Source organism: Stenella coeruleoalba, assembly GCF_951394435.1.
Source record: "Stenella coeruleoalba genome assembly, chromosome: X".
In the NCBI taxonomy this organism is placed as follows: domain Eukaryota; kingdom Metazoa; phylum Chordata; class Mammalia; order Artiodactyla; family Delphinidae; genus Stenella; species Stenella coeruleoalba.
In genome coordinates, this window is record NC_137152.1 from 18,035,388 (window position 1) to 18,049,643 (window position 14,256).

Here is a 14,256-nt window from a genome sequence, read left to right on the forward strand (position 1 = left end):
GAAGGAAACGATAGCAAAGATCAATAAAACTAAAAGCTGGTTCTTTGAGAAGATAAACAAAATTGATAAACCATTAGCCAGACTCATCAAGAAAAAAGGGAGAAGACTCAAATCAACAGAATGAGAAATGATAAAGGAGAAGTAACAACTGACACTGCAGAAATACAAAAGATCATGAGAGATTACTACAAGCAACTCTATGCCAATAAAATGGACAACCTGCAAGAAATGGACAAATTTTTACAAATGCACAACCTGCCAAAACTGAATCAGGAATAAATAGAAAATATGAACAGACCAATCACAAGCACTGAAATTGAAATTGTGATTAAAAATCTTCCAACAAACAAAAGCCCAGGACCCGATGGCTTCACAGGCGAATTCTATCAAACATTTAGAGAAGAGGTAATACCTATCCTTCTCAAACTCTTCCAAAATATAGCAGAGGGAGGAATACTCCCAAACTCATTCTACGAGGCCACCATCACCCAGATACCAAAATCAGACAAGGATGTCAAAAAGAAAGAAAGCTACAGGCCAATATCACTGATGAACATAGATTCAAAAATCCTCAACAAAGGGCTTCCCTGGTGGCGCAGTGGTTGAGAGTCCGCTTGCCAATGCAGGGGACATGGGTTCGTGCCCCGGGAGGATCCCACGTGCCGCAGAGCAGGCTTGCTGAGCCTGTGCATCCAGACCCTGTGCTCTGCAATGGGAGAAGCCACAACAGTGAGAGGCCCGCGTACCGCAAAAAAAAAAAAAAAAAAAAAAATCCTCAACAAAATACTAGCAAACAGAATCCAACAGCACATTAAAAGGATCATACACCATGATCAAGTGGGGTTTATTCCAGGAATGCAAGGATTCTTCAATATACGCAAATCAATCAACGTGATACACCATATTAACAAACTGAAGGATAAAAACCATATGATCATCTCAGTAGATGCAAAAAATATTTTGACAAAATTCAACACCCATTTATGATAAAATCTCTCCAGAAAGTGGGCATATAGGGAACCTACCTCAACATAATAAAGGCCATATGCGACAAATCCACAGCAAACATCATTCTCAATGGTGAAAAACTGAAAGCATTTCCTCTAAGATCAGGAACAACACAAGGATGTCCACTCTCACCACTAGTATTGAACACAGTTTTCGATGTCCTAGCCACAGCAATCAGAGAAGAAAAAGAAATAAAAGAAATGTAAATTGGAAAAGAAGAAGTAAAACTGTCACTGTTTGCAAATGATATGATACTATATATAGAGAATCCTAAAGATGCCACCAGAAAACTACTAGAGCTAATCAACGAATTTGATAAAGTTGCAGGATACAAAATTAATGCACAGAAATCTCTTGCATTCCTATACACTAACAACGAAAGATCAGAAAGAAAAATTAAGGAAACAATCCCTTTCACCATTGCAACAACAACAAAATACCTAGGAATAAACCCACCTAAGGAGGTAAAAGACCTGTACTCAGAAAACTATAAGACATTGATGAAGGAATTCAAAGATGACACAAACAGATGGAGAGATATACCATGTTCTCAGATTGGAAGAATCAATATTGTGAAAATGACTATACTACCCAAAGCAATCTACCGATTCAGTGCAATCCCTATCAAATTACTAATGGCATTTTTTACAGAACTAGAACAAAACATCTTAAAATTTGTATGGAGACACGAAAGATGCTGAATAGGCAAAGCAGTCTCGAGAAAGAAAAACGGAGCTGGAGGAATCAGGCTCACAGACTTCAGACTATACTACAAAGCTACAGTAATCAAGACAGCATGGTACTGGCAGAAATAGAATTATAGATCAACAGAACAGGATAGAAAGCCCAGAGACAAACGCATGCACCTACGGTCACCTTATTTTTGATAAGGAGACAAGAGTATACAATGCAGAAAAGACAGCCTCTTCAGTAAGTGGTGCTGGGAAAACTAGACAGCTACATGTAAAAGAATGAAATCAGAACACTCCCTAACACCATACACAAAAATAAACTCAAAATGGATTAGAGACCTAAATGTAAGACCGGACACTATAAAACTCTTAGAGGAAAAACATAGGAAGAACACTCTTTGACATAAATCACAGCAAGATCGTTTTTGATCCACCTCCTAGAGTAATGGAAATAAAAACAAAAATAAACAAGTGGGACCTAATGAAACTTAAAAGCTTTTGCAAAGCAAAGGAAACTACAAACAGGATGAAAAGACAACCCTCAGAATGGGAGAAAATATTTGCAAATGAATCAACAAAGGATTAGTCTCCAAAATATATAAACAGCTCATGCAGCTCAATATTAAAAAAACAACCCAATCAGAAAATGGGCAGAAGACCTAAATAGACATTTCTCCAAAGAAGATATTCAGATGGCCAACAAACACATGAAAAGCTGCCCAACATCACTATTTATTAGAGAAATGCAAACCAAAACTACAATGAGGTATCGCCTCACACCAGTTAGAATGGGCATTATCAGAAAATCTACAAACAACAAATGCTGCAGAGGGTGTGGAGAAAAGGGAACCCTCTTGCACTGTTGGTGGGCATGTAAATTGATACAGCCACTATGGAGACCAGTATGGAGGTTCCTTAAAAAACTAAAAGTAGAACTACCGTATGACCCAGCAATCCCACTCCTGGGCATATACCCAGAGCAAACCATAATTGAAAAAGACACATGCACCCCAATGTTCACTGCAGCACTATTTATAATAGCCAGGTCATGGAAGCAACCTAAATGCCCACTGACAGACAAATGGATAAAGAAGATGTGGTACATATATACAATGGAATATTACTCAGCCATACAAAGGAATGAAATTGGGTCATTTGACATGGTTGGATCTAGAGACTGTCATACAGAGTGAAGTAAGTCAGAGAGAGAAAACAAATATCATGTATTAACGCATATATGTGGGAGCTAGAAAAATGGTACAGATGAACCAGTTTGCAGAGCAGAAATAGAGACACAGATGTAGAGAACAAACATATGGACACCAAGGGGGAAAGTGGCGGGGGGCATGGTGGTGGTGGGATGAATTGGGAGATTGGGATTAACATATATACACTAATATGTATAAAATAGATAACTAATAAGGACCTGCTGTATAAAAAATAAAAATTAAAAATTAAAAAAAGAATAACATACATACAGAAACGTGCACATATCCTAAGAGTGCGACTTAGTGAACTTTCACAGGCTGAACACATATAGCATCAAGTACCCAACCACTGCCAGCATCCACCCTGTGCTCCTTCCACTATCCTGACTTCTAACATCATAGATTAGTTTGCCAACTTTTAAAATATTTAATAGAAATGGAATGGTGTAGTGTATATTCTTTCATGTCTGGCTTCTTTCATTCAATATTATGTTTGTGAAATTCGTCCTTATTTTTGCAGGTGGTTGTAGGTTCTTCATTCTCATTGCTGGGTGACCTTGTGTGACTATACTACGATTTATTTATTCTACTTCTGCTGGGCATTTGGGTAGTTTCCACTTTGGTGTTATTATGAATAATGCTGCTAAGAACAACTTAATACTAGTCTTTGGTGGTCGTATGTACAACCTTCCTAGGAGTAGAAGTGCTGGGTCAAATATATTTATTTTGAATTTCTAAATTTACTACAAAGAGCTTAGACATCTGATCTGTTTCCACTCGTAGTTTCAAAGCAGAAAATGTAACATGGCAGAGCTAAATACAGCACTTCTCAAAGTGCATCCAAACACATCGTGTTTCTGACTCACCTGGGAGCTTGAGCAGGTGGTTCTCGACTCATTTATGTGGGAGAACTGTGTGTAGTGGCAACAGGAGGCTTTAGAAGTCAGACAAACTGAAATTTAAATCCCAGCTTTCTGAGTTAATGTCTGATCTTTGGGGAATTACTTAATGCTTGGTTTTCTTATTTATAAGGTGGGGCATAGTCATTCTTATTTTACAGGTCTGCAGCCTGGTTAACCAAGATAACCCATAGAAAGCAGCGAGCACAGCGCCTAACACAGTATGCATCATAAATGATTGTTCCATTCCCTCATTTGCCGACGGAGGAAAATAAGTGAGTGAGACCTCTAGCCCCGAAGTCACTATAGAACAATGACCTCATAACTCAACCATCCGGAGGTATAACAGAATTTAGTATTATGTGACTGTGCCTACAATCTCAGGCCCACTAGAGATGAAGCACAGAAGCCCATGAGTACCAGGAGCAAGCTTTTGACAACATTTGGTTGCCAATGGGCCATACACACCATTCATGATGCTCCTATTAACCTATTATCATTGTTGTTGTTGTTCTTTTTCTTAAATGCCAGTTTAAATAGCCCTCAGCATCCTTTTACAGTGACATCAGGTTCAGTGTGCATGACTTACTGAGTAGAAAACAAAAATCGCCAAGTCAAAGACTTTGTCAGGAAGGAGGAGATGATATGAAAATGAATCCGCAGGCTAGCCCCGTACATTATTCCACAGGTGCGCACTACCAGGGTTTGCTGCTTTCTTTTCTAATCACTGTGTTTTCAAGTGTGTCTTCAAGACTGCTGAGTGCTAAACTATCTCTTTATCCCCGAGCACGGTCAGCTTCCCCAGCCTCCCACACAACCTGGTTCATGCTGGGATAAAGAGGAAGGTAGGAATGTTAAAACAATAATGCTATGGTCTGAGGCCAGCACCACGTAATCAGATCCTAGCAAGGCAGACGCTGTTACCTGGGAAATTATTGGAAGAAAATAGGCCTATTTTGCAATGACTTAGTTTTTTCTACCCTCCTTGCTTTCTCCTTTTCATCGTGCCTCCAGTGATCAGATGGAATAAACCTTTCTACATTTATTTCACTAAGGAGCACTGAGAAGCTTTGTATGGGCACCAGCAAAAGATGCAGGAGCCGCAGGACTATGGCCTGACCCACTGTTGTTCTTGAATCCCAAATATGATTCTTAGATGGGCAGCATCAGTTAAAAAAGGCCCCTGGAGTTCAACGCCATACTGCTATACCGCAAAGAGAACCCAGTATTTTGTTTTTACACCTTTATTGGAGTATAACTGCTTTACAATGTTGTGCTAGTTTCTGCTGTACAACAAAGTGAATCAACTATATGTACACATATATCCCCATATCCCCTCCCTCTTGAGCCTCCCTCCCACCCTCCCTATCCCACCCCTCTAGGTGGTCACAAAGCACCAAGCTGATCTCCCTGTGCTATGCGGCTGCTTCCCACTAGCTAGCTATTTTACATTTGGTACTGTACATATGTCCATGCCACTCTCTCACTTCGTCCCAGCTTAACCTTCCCCCTCCCCATATCCTCAGGTCTATCCTCTATGTCTGCGTCTTTATTCCTGACCTGTCTCTAGGTTCTTCAGAGCCACTTTTTTTAGATTCCGTATATATGTGTTAGCATACGGTATTTGTTTTTCTCTTTCTGACTTACTTCACTCTGTATGACAGACTCTAGGTCCATCCACCTCACTACAAATAACTCAGTTTCGTTTCTTTTTATGGCTAATATTCCATTGTACATATGTGCCACATCTTCTTTACCCATTCATCTGTCAGTGGACGCTTAGGTTGCTTCCACGTCCTGGCTATTGTAAGTAGAGCTGCAATGAACATTGTGGTACATGTCTCTTTTGGAATTATGGTTTTCTCAGGGTATATGCCCAGTAGTGGGATTGCTGGGTCATGTGGTAATTCTATTGTTAGTTGTTTTGTTTTGCTTTTTTTTTTGCGGTACGCGGGCCTCTCACTGCTGTGGCCTCTCCCGTTGTGGAGCACAGGCTCCAGACGTGCAGGCTCAGCGGCCATGGCTCACAGGCCCAGCCGCTCCTCGGCATGTGGTATTTTCTCGGACCTGGGCACGAACCCGTGTCCCCTGCATCGGCAGGCAGACTCTCAACCACTGCACCACCAGGGAAACCCTACTGTTAGTTTTTAAAGGAACCTCCATACTGTTCTCCATAGTGGCTGTATCAATTTACATTCCCACCAACAGTGCAGGAGGGTTCCCTTTTCTCCACACCCTCTCCAGCACTTACTGTTTCTAGATTTTTTTGATGATGGTCATTCTGACTGGTGTGAGGTGACACCTCACTGTAGTTTTGATTTGCATTTCTCTAATGATTAGTGATGCTGAACACCTTTTCATGTGGAAAACCCAGCATTTTGAACTTCAGTATTATTAAGTAGGTAAATTAGGAGGCTATTGTTCACATTAAAAAGAGATTCAGCACAGAAGCATATGAAGAATGAAGTGGAAGACAGCAAAGTGGTTTGTACGACATTAATATAAAGTTCCAAAGTATTTTGTGAACATTTGTTATGCATATTTTGCCAGTGTGTCTTGCCATAAGATCATTCAACCTGTTTTTACTCTAAATGGATAAAACAAAGGGAGGTGAGGAGTGGGGTAGCCCTGAGTTTTGATACGAGCCTCGGGTCAAGCAGAGCACACTGTGCTGAAGCACGTTCCATGGCTATGGAAGCTAGAATCACGGTCTTGGAACTGGAAAAGTCTTGAAACTGGCACCATAGTGGGTCACATAATTGAGGTCCAGAGAGGAGAAGTGATTTGCTGAAGCTCACACGATAATTAATTCCATGGCAAAACTGATGTTGGAGTGAGATTGTGGGTTCCAGCAAGCAGAGACTAAGCTGCAGCCTATTTGCCTTCCCAGCATCCAGCCCTTTCACTGTAGGTCAGTCCGGTTCCCCCTGGGGCTACAGATCTGGATCTGCCTTGATTTGGGGGTTGGTATGGAGCCCCAGAGGCCATAAAGGAACAGATCCATCTCTGCTCATCAATACCACATCTCTCATGAGGAATCACTCAGCCTTTCCACCTTCCCCTACTGCCTCTACCCCAGCCTGGAGGCCTGTGGAGAGGAAATACCTCGGGGTTGGACCCGACTTCCCAGGTTGTCCCATAATTACACTTCTGCACCTATCAGAACCAAGTCACTATGACTTTGCCTCCACCTTCACAGAGAAAACAGAGGCTATCAGATAAGGGAGGCTTTCGACTTTCTATACCCTTCCCCTTATAACCCAAAACATCCTTACCAGCTTCTTTGCCAAGACAGTGGGAGAGGTATCTCTTTACCAACGTGAAGCCAATTCTGCGTCTTGTGCACTGGATCCCAACATCTCCAGTCTAAGGGTCATTCCCTTCATCAATTTTCCCCATCATTTTCACATTCTCCCACTGGCTCTTTCCCATTCATATTTAACTGCAAGTAGGTACCATCTTAAAAGAATGAGCCAACCAGAAGCTTTGACATCCTGGATGATGGAAGGAAAGAAGGCTAGAGGGAAGTATGGAAGTAAAAAAAGAAGAGGAGAGAAAGGCTAGCTTCTCTCAATCTTAAACCCTGACTTATCCACCTTTGGGTCCTATACACTCTAGATGCTTCTCCTCTCATTCAAGCTTCTACTTCCCCACCTCCTAAATGCTCTTCAACCTATCTGGTCTCTGTTTTCACCGTTTCACTGAAACATCATGATTGACCTCTTCTTCCTAAACCCAAAGGAAACTTTCCCTTATTACCTCATGTGATCTCCCTGCTGCATTGGGTTCTATTGGATATTCCCTCCACAGAACTTACCCTGCCCTTGGTACCCCTGATCTCCCAGACATTTGAGATGTCTGTCCTCTTTTCATGACCCTTCCTCCATTGGCTCTTTAAATGGTGTTCGTCAGGGTTACATCCTGGAAAGATTCTGGGATAAAGTAGATTGATTTAACCAGATTTCATGTAGAGACAGACAGATATAAGGAGCCTTCTAATAGCTTTAATTACAGCTCTTCGATTTTACTCCTTCTAAGAACCTGATAGGATGGCTCAGGGTCAGTTATTTTCTAGAATTGCCCCCATAGTAGGATTATCCTGAGGCACTCTTGCTAGTTAACCATTTCCATCCACTTCTTCCATCAGTCCAGAAACTGACTAATTTCGCTCCCATCGATTTCACTACCTCGATTCCACTTTCATCTCCTCCATGCTGATGTCTCCCAGATCAACATCTCCAGCTCAGAATTCTCTTCTGAGCTCCAAAACCAAACATTAACTAGACACCTTCAAATGGAAGTCCCCATCGTATCCCCAACATTAACTCTCACAAACTGCTATTCCCGGATGCTCCCACCTCAGGGGTGGCATCCACCCACTGTAGCCAGAAAACTGAGTCGTCCTGCTACTGCCTGCCCTCAGGCTCAGTTACAAATCCTGGTGCATTTACCTCCTTTAAAGTCTCCCACATCCATCCAGTACTCTCCTTCTCCACTACCCCACCCCTAACTTCAAACTTATTAATTCTCATGTAGATTACAAAAAAAAACAGAACGGGAGAGCAGAGAAAGTGAGTGTAAAATATGAAGTAAAGGAAGGTGATTTTTTTTTTTTTTAGTTCTGAGTAAATACATACACGTGTGTGCTATGCAACATGAAATGTATTTATCACTGTGGCTTCTCAGAGCTCATCCTCCACAGGCCTGGGCAGGTGTCTGAGCTCCCTCCAAAGCCACATGTGGTTAGCGAGCACTTGAAATTGGCTAGTCTGAACTGAGATGTGTTGTAATAGACACACCAGATTTCAGACTTGGTATGAAGAATATAAAATACCTCATTAATCATTTTTATATTGATTACATGTGTAATGATAATACTTGAGATACATCAGATTAAATTAAATGTATTATTGAAAATAATTTCACCTTTTAGAAAAACGTTTTAAATTGTGGCTACTAGAAAAATTTTAATTACATTGTATTTCCACTGGACAGCGTTACTGTAGCAGCTGGAGTGTGCCACTCACAGCTGAGGGCTTAAGATCCCCTCAAAAATAGACTGATCCTTTCCATATCCAAAAACGTTTGGGGATCAGCAAGCCGCATCTCTTCTTCAAATGCAGGGACTTGTCTTAACTTGGGGATCAGGATAATGCAGTACTCCCTGCTGTGATGTACTTTTTTTTTTTTTTTTTGGCTGTGCCAGGTCTTAGTTGCGGGATCTTTCAGTTGCAGCATGCGGACTCCTAGTTGCGGCATGCATGATCAATGTGGGATCTAGTTCCCCGACCAGGGATCGAAAGCGGTCCCCCTGCATTGGGAGCGCGGAGTCTTACCCAGTGGACCACCAGGGAAGTCCCCCTACTGTGAGGTACTTCTGCTCAATGGATAAAATATAGCTTAAATGCTGTAGAAAGCCCAACGTATTAAAGCCAAACTTATAAAAAAAAAAAAGCTCTCTTAAGGGATTTCAGCATCCTGGCATGCTTCCACCTACCAAACCACTGCCTCCTGGTAAATGAAAACGATATTCAAGGGCAGGGGCTCTGGATTATTTCTTTTATTTCTCTCCACAGCACCTGGTGCCTTGCTGTGTGTGGAAGTTTCTAAGCAGCTGGCTAACTGGATCGTTGGTCAGGGGCTGAGGTTTCTCTCAGTTCCCTTCTAAAGCCTTGCGTCACTGAATACTTTAAATCCCCCTCACTGCCTGAATGAGGACACACCCTTTCCATTTCTGTATGCTCAAATGCCAAAATAAAACAAAGTACAGACCTGTCTTCTTATATTTGATTTATATTAATATCCTCCATAAGGAGTTCAGCATTAAGCAAATTGGAGTAGGAGGGTTGGAGCGATAGTGAAAGAATAAACTTAAAAGAATGGGAGAAATGAATTCATTGATCCCATGTTCAATATGCCCGACTATTATCAATCTGCAAGAAATGGATGTTGCATTTGGAACAAGACCAGCAGGAAGATGTCTAATAATAACCTTGGGCAGAATTCCAGTCGACCACAGTAAATGCCCAAGGAAGCTCATGGTTGTTTATTTTCACTGACGTAGCACAGTAAGTATCTCGCTTTTAAAATGCTATCTGAGTAGCTAAATAGATGGCGAGGCTAGTAAAGGAAGCCAAGGATGTCTCTGGAAATCTGGTCATCTTTTTGAGCACTAGCGGGTGAGTGCCCTACCTCCCAACGAACGTAATGCACCTTCTGCAAGACAGCAGTCTCTTGGCACTGCTCCACTTTGAAGTAAAGTCCAAAATGAACTCCTGCTAACGTAGCATACCGAACCAGCCCTTTTTCATTACCAAGGCTCTATCATAAAACCTAGGCAATTTTCTATTTCTTTTCTAATTTCTTTATCAGTGTTATTTAATTCTATTTACTCTTTCTTATATTTTCTTCCAACAAAAAAAAAGGCAGGTGGAGGGCTTCTCTGGTGGCGCCGTGGTTGAGAGTCCGCCTGCCGATGCAGGGGACATGGGTTCGTGCCCCGGTCCGGGAAGATCCCACATGCCGCGGATCGGCTGGGCCCGTGAGCCATGGCTGCTGAGCCTGCGCGTCCGGAGCGTGTGCTCCGCAACGGGAGAGGCCACCACAGTGAGAGGCCCGCGTACCGCAAAAAAAAAAAGGCAGGTGGAAAACCTACAGGTATACCTTCCAGAAAAGTTCCCCCTTGAACATGATTCCATTGTATCCTCAATATCCTTATCAATTTGCTACTTACAAGGGTCTAAAGTATAGATTGCTTTAAAGTCCTGTGTATTTAGATATGCCAACTTCCCACTCCCTTTCCTTAAAGGGCTATGCCAGGCTCTGTATTAGACACCGGGGATACGGTGAGGACAAGACAGGTTTCCACTCAACATCGCGCTGGCAAACGTGGACTCGCTGTCAAGGAGTTCACCGCTCTCTCCTTTCTGCCCCCACTGCACCTGGGAACACACCCCTTTGCAGGCTGTGTCCTTCTCAACCTGTATGAAAGCAATCTGTTTGTGTGCCAGTCTCTTCTAGAATCTCTGGATCACAAAGTACCACAGGGCTCAGAGCTCAGCACGTAGTAGGTACTCGATCACTGTGGGCAGAGCTAACCCGGATCACAATAAACAGCCTTCACTGTAAATAATATATAGACAGATGCATGTAGACAGGGACACTTGTACACACCTTCTCAAGTGCCAGGCTAAATCAAGAGCATGGTTCATTAAAAAAGGGCATTTTACACGATTGCTGAGACTTAAATAAAATTCGTATTTACAGAGGGTGACATTCAGTGACATAAAGTCACGTTCTGGGACTTGCAGTAAAGCTTTATGTCCCTTTATTTACCCAGAAATGTCCTTTTCCATATCTCTAGGTAAAGTTAGAGTGAGTTTGGGGAACCAGTGTGTGCCTCGGCTGATACAATCACAACCACTCTGGTAAATGCTACTTTTTTTTAAGATAATGTTTTGTTATTGAGTCCTGTTTCCTCTAAACTTTATGAATCCAAGTTTGGTTACACGTGGGGGAAGGAGCCTGTCCTCTGGAGGGGAATCTCTCAAGTCTTCCATGCACTTTCCAAAGTCAGTTAAGCAACAGAGCAGCCATGCTCTGAGGGACCCACGATTGACTTGGGGCAATATGTTTGGGTACTGGGAGAAACAGAATTTATATGATTTGAAATATGAAGATATTAGCAAAGCTAAAGATCAACAGAAACTACTCAAAAACATAAAAAGAAATCCTAATTTAATATTTTCACTTGCCACTCTCTTCACCAACAAACTATGTTACTAGGTAGTTAATACGTGCCTTCGTTATTAAGTGTAATTCTAAATTTAGAATAAAACCCCACAATGACCCAATTTTGCTGATAAGAGAAAAGGTGCTTCAAAAAACTTAGTAGTGGTTTATAAAGTGGTTGCAGCACCTATTTAAACAGAGCCAATTTTCAATAGACCACAATAATGATGGACAACATGGGAAATTTTTATAAAAGGTAGATCAAAGCAATCACTTTAACAGTTCAAATTCTGTACATCCTTCACACACTCACACACACACACACAAACACACACACACGCACACATTTTAAGCCAGAACTGCCAAAAAGATGGAAAAAGAATGTATCTCACTTAAAGGTGTGTTGCAGGAGAAAGGTCTTCCACTCTGCGGGTATGGAGCTCTGTGTTCAAATCCCAGCTCTACAGCCTTCAAAGCAATGTGGCTTTGGAGAAGTCGCTTACCCTCTCTGAACCTCAGTTTCCTCATTTCTAAACTGGCAGGGAGGCGGAGGTGTAACACTGCCAGCTTTGTATGGTTCCTGGGAGTTAACCTCCAGGATGAGCTGTCACAAGTGAAAGTAGAAAGTACCTGAACTTTCTTCCTTCCCTTGATTTCCTCTGCCCACCCTCTCAGGCAGAAGCAACCAAGGAGCAGAATAGCTAAAAGGCAAAAAGGGAAGGAAAAGAAGTAGGCACCAGAGACTGAAATGATACACAAACAGGAACCAGATGCTGCCCTCTCCCCTGCCCTTGACCTGTCAGGAAGTTGTGTGATGCAAATCTGAACACTGAGTTTAACTTTAAAAAATATATTCTGGGTGATGGACTTCCCTGGTGGCACAGTGGTTAAGAATCTGTCTGCCAATGCAGGGGAGACAGGTTCGAGCCCTGGTCTGGGAAGATCCCACATGCTGCAGAGCAACTAAGTCTGTGTGCCACAACTACTGAGCCTGCACTCTAGAGCCAGCGAGCCACAACTACTGAGCCTGCGTGCCACAACTAATGAATCCTGCATGCCTAGAGCCCGTGTTCTTCAACAAGAGAAGCACCCGCTCGCCGCAACTAGAGAAAGCCCGTGCGCAGAAACAAAGACCCAATGCAGCCAAAAATAAATAAATAAATTTATTTAAAAATATATATATATATTCTGGGTGATCTCATAACAAGCTTTTAATGGTCAGTTTGTTGTTGTTGTTGTTGTTTTGCAGTGCTTAACCAAGAGTTGTTTAGTGGGGCTTCCCTGGTGGCGCAGTGGTTGAGAGTCCGCCTGCCGATGTAGGGGACACGGGTTCGTGCCCCGGTCCGGGAAGATCCCACGTGCCGTGGAGCGGCTGGGCCCGTGAGCCATGGCCGCTGAGCCTGCACGTCCGGAGCCTATGCTCCGCAACAGCAGAGGCCACAACAGTGAGAGGCCCGCAAGAGTTGTTCAGCGGCTCAAAGGAATCCCTTGGTAACAAACTTATGGAGATGGTTTGTATCCCATCAGAAACAGGTACTACACTGTGTATGTTGTTCAGCAAGCGGCTTAAGCGCTGGGGAGCAGTTAATATCAAACTTCCCTAAGAAAATATATCTTTAAAACTAGAAACACAGTGAACAAAAGCCCTAGGTGCTCTAATGTAACTTTCTTGGTTTTCATGTTTTACAAAATTGTCCTAAGTCTCCCTTTGAACCCTTATTAACCCTTATGAAGAAATAACAGTTACATGATGGACTGGCCTTGAAATCTGTGAGCCCTCATTTTGGGAGTTCACAGAAAATGCTACATCACAAAATCCTTTTTTAAAAAAACCTCTTCCCAGGGTCAAACTCCACAGCCAATCAAAATATTGCACCTTTTAACTCGAGGGAAATCGCTAGCGAGAGAGTAGCTCTAAGTAGTATGTCGCTTGGATTTGAGGGTCCAAAGAGAGGTCTCCCCAAGTTCCCGAAGACTTCAGGCCACGGAAAATCCACCACCCATTTGGTGTTTTTGATTCCTTGAGGATACACGTTGAGGTGTTTGAGAACCACCTTCCACATTTACTTAAGGAATCATGACCAGTGGTGGAGAAGCTGATGAAATTTGGGATACCAGTAACTGAGATGCAAGGAAGCTCTGAGTGCCCGTTTCCACACTTTCATTATGAAAGGCATGCAGCCCCTTTCCAAGTAAATATAGCTGCTCCAGGTTCCCACTACCTGAAGAGAAACCCTCACAGCACGCTCCGGAAATGTTTACAATTCATTTAAGATGCACATTATTTCTAAACACATCGCCGAGGAACCCTTTTACTTATTTATTTTGAAATTTTCAAACGAATGGGGAAGTTTGGCTTCCATGTCGTTTTCATTTTTCAAAAACTGACATTAGGCACCAAAATTAGTTGAGGACAGAATCATTCCTTACCTAAAATTTAGAACTTAACAACGGACTCGTCTCAAGCTTTCTGAAGAGAATGCCATTTTTAAATTGTACCACAGGACAATTTAATGTATCTTTAGATGAGAATACACCTAAAAGATAAAAGCCCATCCCCTCCTCCCAAGGCACAAAAACACAGCATAGCCCAAGCTGCCCGTTTCCTACCCAGCCAATACAATAATGCTTTGTAAGCTGAGAGCAGCGCTCGGTTACAGAAGCTAAGTATAAACAGCTGAGAAGGATTAGGCGGTAGCTCTATTCTCATTTACATGA

At 42.4% G+C, this 14,256-nt stretch overlaps 1 protein-coding gene across 2 annotated transcripts in view; it reads right to left on the bottom strand.

Moving 5' to 3' along the window:
* The window catches only part of PCYT1B (phosphate cytidylyltransferase 1B, choline), a gene marked incomplete at its 3' end in the record, with an annotated part of 149,209 nt that overhangs the window by 123,668 nt on the left and 11,285 nt on the right, over positions 1–14,256 (bottom strand). The gene's annotated exons all lie outside the window — the stretch shown is intronic.